This window comes from Melanerpes formicivorus, unplaced genomic scaffold (genome assembly GCF_026170545.1).
Source record: "Melanerpes formicivorus ecotype bairdi unplaced genomic scaffold, bMelFor1.0.p_v2 SCAF_16, whole genome shotgun sequence".
NCBI lineage: Eukaryota > Metazoa > Chordata > Aves > Piciformes > Picidae > Melanerpes > Melanerpes formicivorus.
The window spans coordinates 16,084,729-16,098,223 of record NW_027142368.1 but is presented as its reverse complement, the minus strand read 5'-3'; the positions used below and the strand labels follow the sequence as shown (position 1 = coordinate 16,098,223).

Sequence of the window (13,495 nt, the reverse complement as noted above, 5' to 3'; positions counted from 1 at the left end):
GCTCTCGGAGCAGCGGTACCGTTCCGTCTCGGCTTCAAACCCTGGGTGCCTCGGCTCTGCCTCTCCTGCTTGTCACTTGCTTTGACGCTTCTGAGTATGTCTTGCTAGGGAGGCAGGAGGTGCCTCAGCAGGATGGGGGAGAGGTAGTGAGGTCGCCGGGGGGCTCAGGCTGGGCTCTGGTGAGGAGAGCAGCCTGGGTGCAGCCTCCCTGGGGACCTGCACCCGCACGGCTGGTGCAAAGCCACAGATCTTCCCAGTGAGTTTGAGAGGTCCCTAGACCATCTCTCTTGGGTGGACAAGTGGTTATGGATGATCGCTTCTCCAAGGCATTGATGGAGAAGCAGATCCTGAACTCCTGCCCCTGGCGCAGTGGCAGGGCTGTGAGGCAGCTGTCCCTCGTTTCCATCCAGCCATGGCTATGGGTGTGGCCAGAATGGCCATCAGGGCTTCTATGTGGGGGCTGTGGAGAGAGGGAGCAAAGCTCACAGAGGAGTTCCGTAGGAGAATCACCTGCAAGCCATGAGACTGATGAGACCCTGGAAGAGGTTGCCCACAGCTGTAGTCAATGTGCTGCTATTAGAAGGGTCAGGTTGGAAGGGGCTTTGAGCAGCCTGGTCTAGGGAAAGGTGGCCCTGCTTTCGGTGGAGAGATGGACTCCATGAGCTCTAAAGGTCTGTTTAAACCCAAACCATTCTATGGCTCTGTGCTGAACAGGGGCATGAGGCTGGGTGGGAATGAGGGCAAGCTCATGGTTGAGCTGAGGGTGGCTGGCTGGGTGTCTTGTGGCAAGGAATTGGTGGTGGTGGGAGTGAACCAGTAGGGACAGGCCACAGCCACCTTCCAGAGCTGACAGAAATTAGCCCAGATTCAATCTCAACAGTGGAGGTAAGAAAGTGGAAGGAAAAGGGCTAAAGTCAGGGGAAGAAGAAGGAAGGAAACAAGGGCTGATTGTGTTTCTTCATCAAGGGAAACCTCATGTTTGGCCATGCCAGAAATGAGCAGGTGGAAGGAGAGGCACCCAAAGGAAGCCCGGGAGGCAACAACAAGGGGAAGAGACAGTGTCTTTATGCAGCAGAAATGTTTCACTGGGAAATGTTTTGATTTTCAACCCAGTAGCTAGCCTCTGTTTGGCTGTGCACTGTTAGCCCAGAGTGCTCAACCAACACATGTTTTGGTAACATTGCAGTGTGAAAATGGCCAATATGGAGGGTGGTGTTTGTGGGTATAGAGGATGGCTTTGTGAGCTGTGAAGGAGCACATCCAAGCTGCACAGAGCATTTAAACTTGATTTCCAAGGTAGAAAATGAAGGTTTTCTCTATTCCTCTAACTGACAACTCTTCTGTGTAGAGTTGCAAGGCAATTTAAAGGCATGTCATAAATGCTGTTGGAAGTTTGTTGCATTGGATATTGACAATCATTTTTGATGTTGCTGCTTTACATCTCTTCCTGCTAGTATTGCAAAACAAACCCTGGAGATGTTTTCTAGTGATTATAGGTTCAGTTCTGCTCCCACTGCAGTCCCCAGCTGTTGGGTGGGTGCAATGGGGCAGACGTGATGATCTGCTTGGGGTGAGGGGACAGAGAGTTTACTGGAACGAGCCCCACACTGTGTTAGTCATTAGCAGCAGAGCTCTAACCAAATTTTGCAGTGTGCCTTGCATAATTCCTGTTAAGTGCCAGTAAATCAGTATCACATATGCTGCAGAAAAGCTATTTCAGGAATGGAATGTCTTTGGTGTCATCTTCTTACCTTTCTCCCTCTGCCACAAAGGATGCGTTTGTGATTGTGATCCTGCCTATCAGATAGGCTGGGCTGCAGGGCTGGCCCCGTGGAGGCAGATTTCCTGGCTGAAGGCACTGGCTCCAGAGGTAGCTGCAGAGATCAACACACATCCCTGTGCACTTTGCAGTAGAAAGGTGTGATGAGCTTATTTTGGGACTCTGACCTAAATACAAATGAGGTCTGACACATTTTTTGTCACAGTCTCTGCCGCTTGTTCTCCAGTTCTCCCAAAGCAAACTTGTCCAGCAGCGCTCTGCACTTCTCATTTCAGTCTGCTGCCCTGCCCACTCTTTCTCCACCTGCCTAAAAATGCTAAATCTGCTCACTGTGTCTTTGTGACACACTCTTGTAGCACTGCCATTCCCCCAGCAAGAGGAAGACTTTGCTGATAGCTGCTGCTAGACCCTGGAAGCTGAGATTGCTGTGGTCACCTGCAAGATGATTGCACCCCTCAGACCATGCTGAAAACCTTGGCCATTTAATTCTCTGGTTGTAAAGTGGATTGGCACTTCCCTGAAGGACAGGTATGTGTTCTTTCAACCTTTAGGAAAAATCAGCTGGCTCCAAACCAAGTCTGAAACACTGGATTATAATTCTGACCTGAAGCATAGATGACAAAATGATAAATTTGCAAAACCCAGGCATTTTTTTCAGAGCACATGAATTCATTGGGAGTATTACCATCAACATCAAAGGGAGCAGGATTGAACCTGTAATGTGTAGCACTAATGACTACAATCAAATAAACTCCCATTGCCTGGGTTTTCTACCACCTTTTGCCTTGTGTGTGTGTGCACTTTCATGTGTGTGCCAGATGAGTGGATCCAGAGTGGTAGCATTGCCAGTCTGGGGCAGTAATGCTAGGTTGATAAAATACAAATAACAGTGCAGGGTGACAAGCCTTGGAGAGTCCGATCTGCTTGTCTCCATAAGTCACTCAAGGAAGGAGAGAACTTAAGAAGAAGTGAGGTTACAGTCTGAGTGAAGTCTTCAGAAATATTTATACCTAATTTGATCTGCTTGGGGGAACTGGTGTTTTTTTTTTACCTACTTGTGGTGCAGCTCAGTCTGATTAAAAATGAGTGTGGAACTTCATATCTGTGGGGAAACAGCTACAAAGTTACCTCATTGTGTACTCTTTATTTGATAGCCTTTTTGCTGTGTCTGGGGCAGTGCACAGTGTCAGCAGCAGCTGTTTTGTCCCAGTTGGTTTGTTCTTACCTGGCTCTCTCTTCACAGAGCTTCAGCTCGTGACAGAAGAGAATGTAAGGTATGGTGATAGCCTCTGGTTTAACTCGGTTGAATTTCCTTTGTTGGCTAATTTTCATGTGTGTTTACATTCTAAATTGCTTAGATTTACAGCCTTAAACTGGATGCTTCTTGGGGTGGGGTGGGGGGAAGAAGAGAGGAATCATCTCCCTGTATTCCATTTCAGAAGGATTCAAGTAAGAAAGCCAAAATACAAGGTGAATGTCAGTTTTGATTAACGGCTACATCAGAGAGGTTTTGTCTCCAAGCTGTGTGGGTTTTTTTATGATCTAAAGGTTACCTTGGCTTAGGAAGAGCCTAGGGGTTGTGTCAGCAGCAGTGTCCACTTCTAAGGTAAAGAACAACCAATGTTAAAAATGTGATGCAATTCCATTCCAAATTCCCTTCATTCTTTACATTCACCCTCCCTGGAGGTGTTCAAGAAAGGCTTGGATGTGGCACTTGAAGCCATGGTTTAGTTGTCAGGAGGTGTTAGGTATTAGGTGATAGGTTGGACCTGATGATCTCTGAGGTCTTTTCCAACCTTATTGATTCTATGATGTTCTTAATTCTCATCATGGGACCTCAGTGGTTCTATGGAAGTGCTTAGGCTGCTGTTGGCTGGTGATAGGATCCCCAGTGATTAGTGAAGGCTCAGTGTGTGTGTAAAAGCTCTCTTCTCTATGTCAGGAAGATCTTTTTCACACAGCTAAAAACCTTGGAGCAAGCTCTCCTGGCATTCCTGAGCCTTGATTGTGCTGGGCTAAGAAGATGCCTGGATGAACACAGTGAAGCTAGATGAGATCATATGAGATTCCCAGCTGGAAAATGGTATGGCATGCAGATCCAGCACTTCAAACACTTGGAGAAATAAACCCAAGATAAACCTTAATACTGATTTCCCACCCCAAACAGAGGCAGAGGGCTCTGCCAGGCACAAGCTCGTGTCACATGCGGAGGTATCAGGGTGTGGGTGCTCATTGTGGCGTGTCTCGAAACGCACAGGTGATTCCCCAGAATACTGTGCTGGGAAAGGGAGGATCTGGGAAAGGGGAATGGCTGCATTTTTGCTTGAAACACATGATAACACAATGCCCCCATCTTATCTCTCCTCTTTAAAATCTCTTTATAGTTGGGGCATATTTTGTCCACAGCCAAAGTATTTAATCACATCCCAGCGTTTGCTTTGAATTCAGATTTGGACTGAAACTGGTTAAAGAGGCTGAGCCTCAGTAAAATGGTAGGAGATCTTCCTGAAGAAATACAGGGAATATTTTGGCCTACTTCTGGAGTAACAAAATGAAGTAGCACAGTGATTTGCATGGATGGAAATGAGGCCAGATTGTGAACAATTTAAAAGCTAATTCATGGAAAGACTTCAACATGTGCCTCAGTTTAAATAAGCAGGTACAGTGGAATTACTCATATGCTTAAAAATTAAATCTGTGTTTAAATACATGCCTGGAGCCTAAGGCTACAGTTTAAAGTTAAACTAATCTAGACAGTAGCTCTTGCTGAAGGTGATTAGGCTTCTCCTGGTTTACTTCCCTGAAACGGCTCAGGCTGTTGTAAAACAAACACGCTTTGCTGCCGGTGACTGCTGCTTCCTCAACAGCCTGGGAAGGTGTTAATTTCTCTCCCAAATGCAAGTGAAAGTCTTAGTTAATACTAAAGATCAATGGAGATACACCACAGTCAGTTTTTGTGCTAACATGCAATCCCTGTTTGATTTCACAAGCTACAGCCTGTTGGAGAAAGAGTTGAGTGGAGCAGTTCTCACGCTGACTAGGATGTGCTTCCTCCTTGTGCTTATGGCCTCCTACACCCTCCTGCCAGTAACTGAAGCAGTAACTGAAGGTAAGGAAGCAGCAAATATGTCTCTGATATCTAGTTTGTTACAAAGCAAGTGAGAAGGGACAGGGTGTTCTGAGGTGCTTGCCCTTTGCTGTGGGATGCAAAAGTATTGTAGGCACACCAGCATCACTGGTGGCCTCTCTGAGAGCAGCCTCAGAGAGTTTAGGGCTTCTGCCCTTCATCTTGACCTTCTTGAAAGGTTTGGCTCTGAGCAGGAGGCCCACACTGCCTCTTGGTGAAGTGGTGTTTTTTCCAGAATGAAACCATAGAGGTTGAAGGCAGGTGACCCATTGGGGAGATTAAGGCTTCAAGGACTTGAGGAAGTGATGCTTTTGGAGTTGACTGTATTTTTAAGGGTGCTGATAGCAGGTCTTGGTCTGTCAGTGCAAACATTTAAAGGCAGCAGAGATCTGAGCACCCCAGGTAACCTTCTGGCAAGCTTTATGTGAAAGGAGGAGGGCTGTGGCCTGTGGATTTCTGTCATGGTCGTTTGTGCTGCAGCTAGAGCACTTGGCTGCCTGCCTGTGGCAGCTTTGTGATCAGACTTTCTGCAGAGGTCTAGCATATTCTTAATCAAATGTTTCCATTCATTTTAATATATTGTACCCATCAGATTCCAGTCACTCAGCCAAAACCAGTGTCTCATTTACCCTGCTGCCTACCATGCACCCAGCTCTGCTCTGCTGACATTGGGCCTACTTGTACAGTCCTGTAGTGGTGGGTTGGGGGGGGGGCTGATGCAATTAGCCTGGTTGGAGCAACTAGGCCAAGGAACATGGAGCAGTAAAATAAAGTCTTGATGACATATTTGAACTCCTGTGGACCATGGGTTATCTGATCTGCAAGGTCACAGCTATTCTCTGGGAAAGTGTAAAAGAATCTGCTCCTGTTTGGGGCTTAAAGGGCCCCTCTTGATGATTTCAGGATGCAAATTCAGTTCTTCTTTAAGCATGTCCAGTTCTACATTGATAAGTGTCTCAGAGTATTTGCTCTCTGTGGTTTTATTTCCTTTTAACTGCTCATCAAAGGCAACAGAGCAGAATTAGTTTTAATGAAGAGAAGGCAAAACAATTACTCCTGTAAGGCACCATCTGCTATCAAATCTGAATGAAATGCAGAAGGGGAAATAATAACAACATGAGAATGAGAAACTGAAAAGGAACTTGAAAATTCCTTTTCATAATTTAAGCTGTCATCAGGAGGAGAAATAAGGAATTGCATTTCAGACATGACTTACAGCAGGCATGTCTTGAAAAGAAAAGGAGAAAGACAAATTGGTAGTGCCTGAAGAGACTGTCCTTGGGAGTAAAAAAGTGCAGTATTAGGCCCTGGGAAGCCAAGTATCTTTCCCACTCTTCAGTCTGAAGAAGAATGAATGACAGCCCTTGATCTTCAGCAGCTCTAACAGCTGGGCTTGGGGAAGCAGTAGGAAGACAACACCACTGAAAGTTTTGTCTTTCTGTATTTATGAGAAGTCAAGTTGTGCCTTGCTCAGATTGTTAGAAGCTATTACATTACAAAGATTTGGTATTAATATGATTAGCTTAACAGTATTCTTCTGCAATGCACATCAGAGTCCTGTCAGAAGGAAACGGAATGCTGAAACTGTCTCCTAATAACTTTCACAGACCCTTAAGGTTTAAGGCTACCCAGTGTGGGAGTTTATTACAAAGGGACCCTCCTATATCAGCTTGTACTTTCAGTTGGAGATACTTTCCCTCCCAGGCTTTATTTGCTTCAGAGTATGATGTCCTGGCTTTGTGTGCCTGTGGCGGAGGGGCTGTAGTGGCAGGAGGAATCCTATAGGAAGAGTTTGAGAAGGCTGTTGCTTTCCTTTCATGGGAATCACAGTATGTAAAGTTTTAGCCTTTTTATCCTTGCTGGCTGTGGCAAACTCTCACCACTCCATTTCCCACCTGTTCCAGTTACCAGCACTATCCAGCAGGCCGAGGTCTGACTCCCTCGCCTGTGCCTTTCATGCCGCTCTGTGGTGGTAGGAGTGAGGAGAGCACACGCCCTTGCCTCGGGGGTTATAAATGTAATGCCCTTAGGGAACATGCAGTTTATCTACAAAGCAATGCACTGCTTGTGCCATAAACTTCTCTTATCACCCAGCAGGAATATGGATTCAGATCCATTTCTTTGCATCTGTGTAGTTTAAGGAGTGATCCTGTTACCTTGCAGTGGCCTCCTCGGGCTGGTTTTACTCTGGGGTGGTTCCATGGGCTCCCACGAAGCTGTTTCAGACCTGTGTCGGGCAGGTGGGGAAAGGCTGAGTGGCTGCACTTGATGAAGTTAGGAGTGATAGCAAAATGTGAGCTGGAGGCTTTAGCAGGGAAATCTGTCATTCTCCATTGATAAAAAGTTTATGATTAATCACCAGCTTGATGACATTACCCTTTAATTAAGCTTCTAAGTGCCAAAGAACAGGGACTTTGGTGTCGTTTGTCTGTGTTATCTCCTGACCATGGCACTGCTGGTGTGATTTTATGGAATCATAGGATGATGTACATTGGATAACACCTTTAAGATTGTCCAACAGTTATGAAATGCCTCACAACAATTTCCCCTTATTCCAACTGCTCCCATTCCATAAGGGGGAATTAAGGGTCATCATCTTCCTTGCTGATGTTTCCACACTTGGAACCATTTCAGCAGAAAGCAAAAATGTAGGTGAAAATATGTGTTGGTTTCCTTTCTACCACAGCTACCATCCTCAACCTGGGATTCATTTGTCAGCTTCCCCTGGAGCTCTTGGGAACTCCCACAGGCATCCATGGGATTTTTGTCCACAGAAGAGAGCACAGCTGTACAGCACAGGCAGCTGCTAGCAGCAGTTGGTACTGCCTGAGCAGTAACCTTCCTCACACAGGATCCTGCTGCACTTCACACACTCATCAAATGCAGCACCACAGGCGTGCAGGGAGCGCTGGGGCAGAGCGTGGCAGCTGTTTAGCACGGAGCATGTGGATCAGGAGAGTGTAATCCACAGCCACAGGAGCCAGTTCCATCTCTGGTGGGAAATGTCCTGGGATGATCAAGGGCCAGAATAAAAACAAAATGCAAAAGAAACCCCAAACAAAACAAAAAAGAAGGGAAGATTTTCATTCCAAGTGTCTGATCTGGGGGAAGGAAGCATTGCAACTCTCAGCAGAGCTTCCCTGGAGAAATAAAAGGTGTTGGTGATGCCTGGCAGTGAAGGACTTTCGCTGATGAGGCACTGAGGTCTTGGACCTCCTCCTGATATTGAGCTATTTTAGCCCCTTTGCTTCTTTCTAGCACTTCTGATGCTTTTCACTGGATCTTGCCTGATGCTTTGGTACGAAGCATCCCTTTTGATACTTGCAGTGCAGTGCTGTAGCCCCTGAAGATCAGCCCTGTTCTCATAGTGCTGTCAGCACAAGGAGGATGAGTCTTGATAGAAATCCCAGCAGGACTCTTGAGCGCACAGCTCCTGCACTGTGAAGTGAGAACTCAAGTGCTATGTGTGGAATCTGCAAGTGCAGCTCCCTGTGTTCCTAGCCCACCCTCTGCGCTGTGAAAATGTTTTCTGACTGCTGGTTGTTATCCTTGCAGCAGAAATGAAACAGCAACAAAGCTTGGTTTGGAAGATCAACAACAGAGGGAAAGGACAGAGCCTGTTGCAGATGTGCAGGAAACCTCAGCTCCTTTCCTCCTGGGAAGGATTCAGCGGCTGGGAGCAGCCACGGGACTTGGTGACAAGGAGGGACCAAATCAGGAGCGTGGCTGCCTGCCCTGGGTGCCATCACCCCTGCTGCAGTCTCCCTGGGTAGTTCAGCCAGTTTGCTCCACTTTGTTGCCCCAGTCCAGGGGCCACACACCAGAGGATTAGGTGCTGAGGCACCTGTTCTTCAAATGTTTGAGTCCTGCAATGACTCCAGTCTGTAGTAACAGAAACTACAGTAGTGAGTGCCTCAACTCATCTGAAAATCCAGCTTCAGCCACAAGTCATGCACTATCTAGCAAGAATCAGTCCCAAACCAGAAGAGTCTGAGACCTTTGATGGTATCAGGCTGAAGATAAGGAGGAGACTTGACAAGCCAGATGTTGGCTTTCCTGCATGCCTAGCAGGCAGCTCGTGAGGCATCCATCATTTCACAAGTCGCCTTCAGGAAGAGCCACTGGTAAGATTTACCTCCTACTCAGGGCAGGCAGGAGTTGGGAGAGGGTAAGGATCAGGCCACAGGTCTGTTACACCACTTTGAGCTGTCAATTTCAGCATTCTGTGGCAGCAGTGGCTGCTGCCAGGCTGTTTCATACAGTGCTGTCACACTTCTAATCCTCAGTCCAGTGGAGCTGTCTTGAAGCACACTGGTCAGACACAGGTCTCTCGTGCTCTGATGCTGCTTCTTAGCAAGATCCTCAGCTCAGGTTGGATCTTTTTCTCTGCTCTTCTGACAAGGGAATTTCACACAGTTAACAAGTGTTACTCACAATCCTTCTTCCTTAGAAACCCTCTCTGCTGCCTTTGCTTCCAAGCTGATGGAGCCCAACCGGCTCGAGGCCCTGGCTTCACTCATGGCAGAGTTATCTCATCCTTCTGGCTCAGCTAATCAAGAGAGAGATGCAATTGCACACAGGTATGCAGTTTTGGACTAGTTTAAATGATATCACATAATAATAGTGATGCTAATGATGATATCTTCTTCTATAGATGGGAAAAGTGTGCTATTGTCTCAAAACATACCTGACAAGCAGTACAATGCAGTCTTGTGTTCTCAAGAGAAGAACGGAAGTTACTTCACTCATTTTCATCCCATCCCTGGATCCATCCACTTGCCTTGTCTAGCCTAGGGGTTAGATCTGGGAGACAATCATCTGCATGAGAAACATGGGAGGAAGCATCAGCTCAGGGTGTTAGGAGCTACAGGCTCCCACACAGCCCACACCAAACCATAGTAGCATCAGATGGAGAGGAGTTATATCCATGGTGTGTGGTGTCAGTTGCAGGTAAGTATCTTTGCAGTGGCTTGCCACACCACTTAGCAGCTTGTTTGATGTGTCAGGGCTCTGCAAGAGTGTTTCACAGTCAGTAGAAATACAACAAAAGATCTAAAGAGCCAGGGCAGAGGACAAACATCATGATGGACAGTAAGTGTGTGTTCATGCCTCCCCTGTCCACAGCTGCCTGGGTTCCAAAGTGGTGTGAATTCTCTGCTAATATTGTTGTTTCAGCCCTTTCTGCATGGTGTCATAGCCAGGTTTAGCAAAGGCAGCAGCAGTCTTGGTTGTTGAAGTCCTGCTCTGTGTATGATTGCAACTCTGCAAAGCCACTTTCTTGCTTTGGTTTTGCTTCTCAGCCTGCACAAAATAATTATTTATCTCTTAGGATTCTCAGAAAAAGTCTTGCCCAGGAAGTGACTGTAGTGAGATCTCTCACCTGAGTCTGTAAAGGCTTTCATAACACCAGACAGCTGCCCTTATCTGCTCTGCCAGTTTACTTTGGTATTCAATTCAGGGAGGGAAAGGGAGCCTTTTTCTGTGATGCTTCTCACCTTTGTACCGAGCACCTTAGCCTGGCTACTGTTTGGCAGAGCTAAGCGATTTGCCAGCCCTGCAAGTTAGAAAGCTTTTCCTCTCTATTATCAAGATCAATGGCTTCCTCTCCTTCTACTTGCAAAACACCTTCTTTATCGTCAAAATGTTCCATTTCCATAAACAGCCTTCCCAAAGGTGCTGAGTAAGTGCTCAACAAAACTAAAAACACAGGGAGAGGAAGTAGGATGCGAATAAGTAACTCAGATGCAAAGCCTGAATTGTTTCAGGAGGAGACCTTACAAGGTGCTGAGCACCCCTGAGAGATGCATTGACCAAGTTCGACGTGGAGGTGCAAAAGCATCCTCGAAGGCCTCTTAAAACAGCCCTTGTCAGCCTTCTTTTTTGGGTCAAAGTCCTGAGCTGGTTCAACTGTATCAAGCCACAAATCTTTAGTCATAGAGGTGGAGGAAGGAACAGCTGACAGATAGATAGCAAGTGTGTCTTAGATGAGACTTCTAGTTACTTAGATGCTGTAAAATGAAATGCTGCACCATCGTTTAACTGCTGAAGCCCCCAAATGTTCTACCCATTATGACCCAGAGAGCCGGTGCAGGCGACGTCATCAGTGAGGTAATATTGACAGACAAACACGGCCATTGTCTTCCCCAATGCTCACTTTACAAGGCAGAGAGCATTGTAACAACACAGACTTAATGCTGGCACGATAGACTGCAGCCTAATCAGTGTCTTGGATGAACTGAGAACACAAACAAAAATAGATTAGCTAACAGCTGGATGGTATTTGCCTTGCCTGACAGGGCTAGTTCCACAGTGAGTCATTTTCTGATCTAATATCGCTGCCATCTCGAGTATTGCAGGGGGTTGTTACTGCTGAGAGGAAAACTTCAAACAGCCCAAAGGCTGGAGAGACGAAGGAGTATTTGCATGTCTGCTGCAGGAGTATTGGCATTAGTCTGTCTGATCCCAGGGGATGCAATATAGCAATTAGCCACATACTTCCTTGAGCTGTGGAACCTGGCTCTTGGTCACCTGGGGTCATTACAGGTCTCAGAGGGCTTTTGTGAAAGCAGAGTTCCTTGTGCAGGCAGGATGGTAACTGAGAGCCTGACATGTCCTTCATGTATGCTCTGCTGCCTGCCACAGCCCTCACCTCCAGTGGCAAAGAGTGAAAACCGTGCTCTGCTGTCCCTGTCAGGCTCTTGCAGGGGCGTTGGAAGCCCTGGGATGCAGCTGAAGGTTATGGTCAGCTGCCTTTCTGAAACCTGTCATTATCTGCCCTGCAGTGAGGGCAGCTCATGTAGCCAGCTCCCTAGCCAGCCAGTACAGGTATGGGTATCAGCGTCAGCAGAGCAGCCCACTGCTCAGGACAGGCTACTAGCCCAAGTATTTACCCAGGGGCCTGGGTGGTTTTGCTGGCCATAGTGTGCTCCACGCTGCAGCCAGCAGCATCTGAGCCGCCGAGCTCAGGCATGCCTTCGCCAGCTGCTGCACTGCTTGGAGGACTGCAGCACTGACGTACCTGTCGGTGATCAATGGGGATGAGTAAGGAACTCTCTCCCCAAGCGTGCTCCTGTAAAGGATTAGAAGCCTTCTGCATTTCTAATGAAGAGTAATTACCTTTTTTTTCAATTGTCAAACTAATTTCAAATAATAAAACTTTGGGCTGAGGTCAATCAGGTTCCAGGTGGAAAACGTGCGATGGAAGGCAAACATTCGAAGCAAGAATGGGCATGAATGCGATTGGGCTTGATTCTGATCAAGTTTACATTTGTTTGAAGGCCCAGCCCAAAGCCTGTGAAAGTCATTTGACTGACTGGAATAAATCAGATGAAGTCAATGGGATTACCCCACTGTCAGCCTGGTATGGCTGAGATCAAACCCCCAGATCGTTATCTTTTTGTGGGTTTCCTTTCTGCATATTGAGAGGGAGTCGGTGTGAAGGGCCATCGATTGTTGTGTAAAACACTCTTCAAATTCAAGTGGGAGCCAGCCTGCCTGCAGGTGGGTGGCAGGATATGGCCCATAAGGTTACTGGGAAGCTGAAGATTCGTCCCCCTGGATGTGCACTGCATCTCTTTGGCTTTGCTGCCAGAGGTGATTTGAGAGTCAACAGCTTTTGCATAGAGAGCCAGTTGAAGGTGCGAGATGGAGAGGCTAGCCGGCATGGACAGATGAATTGAAAGAACCACCACATTCTTTGGGGAAACACCGGTGGGTGGCACTTAACCACTTCCCACCTTGGTCTCTTGTTCTCTCATCAGAATCAATTAACCTAATTTTTCTTTCTGTGCATGGTGCTGCTGCTTTCAGGGAAAACAAGTCTCTGGGAGCACTGAATAGCAGTAAGCAAGGAGAAGTGAAGGATGCAGAGCTGCACTTTTCCCATGGCCTGAAAATGACTCCCTCCCTGGCTTAGGGCAGCCACAGGTATGCTGTTAATTTGAAGTCCTCTTGCCAGAAGGCTATAAAATGTCTTTTCATCTTAGGTTACATAAGTGTCCAACAAATAAGAAGGCTGTTATTACAAAGGCAACCACACTGAAAAAAGGTTTCATTTGCTCTGAAAACCTGTGTTAAAGACTTCTGCTGTCCCTGTGTAACTTGCAGGTTGCTGAACACTGTTGGAGAGGAAAATCCTCTGAATTCCTTTAAAATAAAAAGAGAGTAAAAGTAAGTTTGATGCAACACCAAAGTGGGATGCTGCTAGGAGCCACCTAATAAATCTTCTCTTAAACATGATGCTAATTTGCTCTCAAAAGTGAACCTCTGTATTCTTTCAGCATAGCTGCTGAAGTATTTATCACTCTCTAATGAAACATTTTGCTGATGCTTTTGAAGCAAGCAGAAAAGATCCACGTGTGTCAGGAGTGAAAGCTGTGAGGTGCTAAATGCATCCTAAGATAGGAAGAGGCAGCTGTGCCTTTTCCTGTGCTCAGCAGCCACAGGAAAGGTCTTCAAAATCCCCATGCTTCTTGTCATGAAAGAAAGAATTCTGCTTGACTTCACTGGGTACTGCATTGTTGCTGTGCACCCTGACATGATCTTCTTCAGGGTTTGTGCCAGTAAGATAAAGACCTTGTGACTGTGAG

At 46.7% G+C, this 13,495-nt stretch overlaps 1 long non-coding RNA gene across 2 annotated transcripts in view; it reads left to right on the top strand.

Annotated features, from left to right (window-relative positions):
* The first annotated feature begins 1,088 nt into the window (after positions 1-1,088).
* LOC137446078 (uncharacterized) overlaps positions 1,089-13,495 on the top strand; it is a 57,148-nt gene continuing 44,741 nt past the window's right edge. The window contains exons 1-6 of one of the 2 annotated variants that reach the window (XR_010988570.1): positions 1,089-2,308; positions 3,024-3,054; positions 4,771-4,889; positions 7,594-9,031; positions 9,358-9,487; positions 12,717-12,833. This is a non-coding gene — a long non-coding RNA (uncharacterized lncRNA). The remainder of the gene's footprint in view (positions 2,309-3,023; positions 3,055-4,770; positions 4,890-7,593; positions 9,032-9,357; positions 9,488-12,716; positions 12,834-13,495) is intronic. The other variant, XR_010988569.1, reaches the window with a different exon arrangement.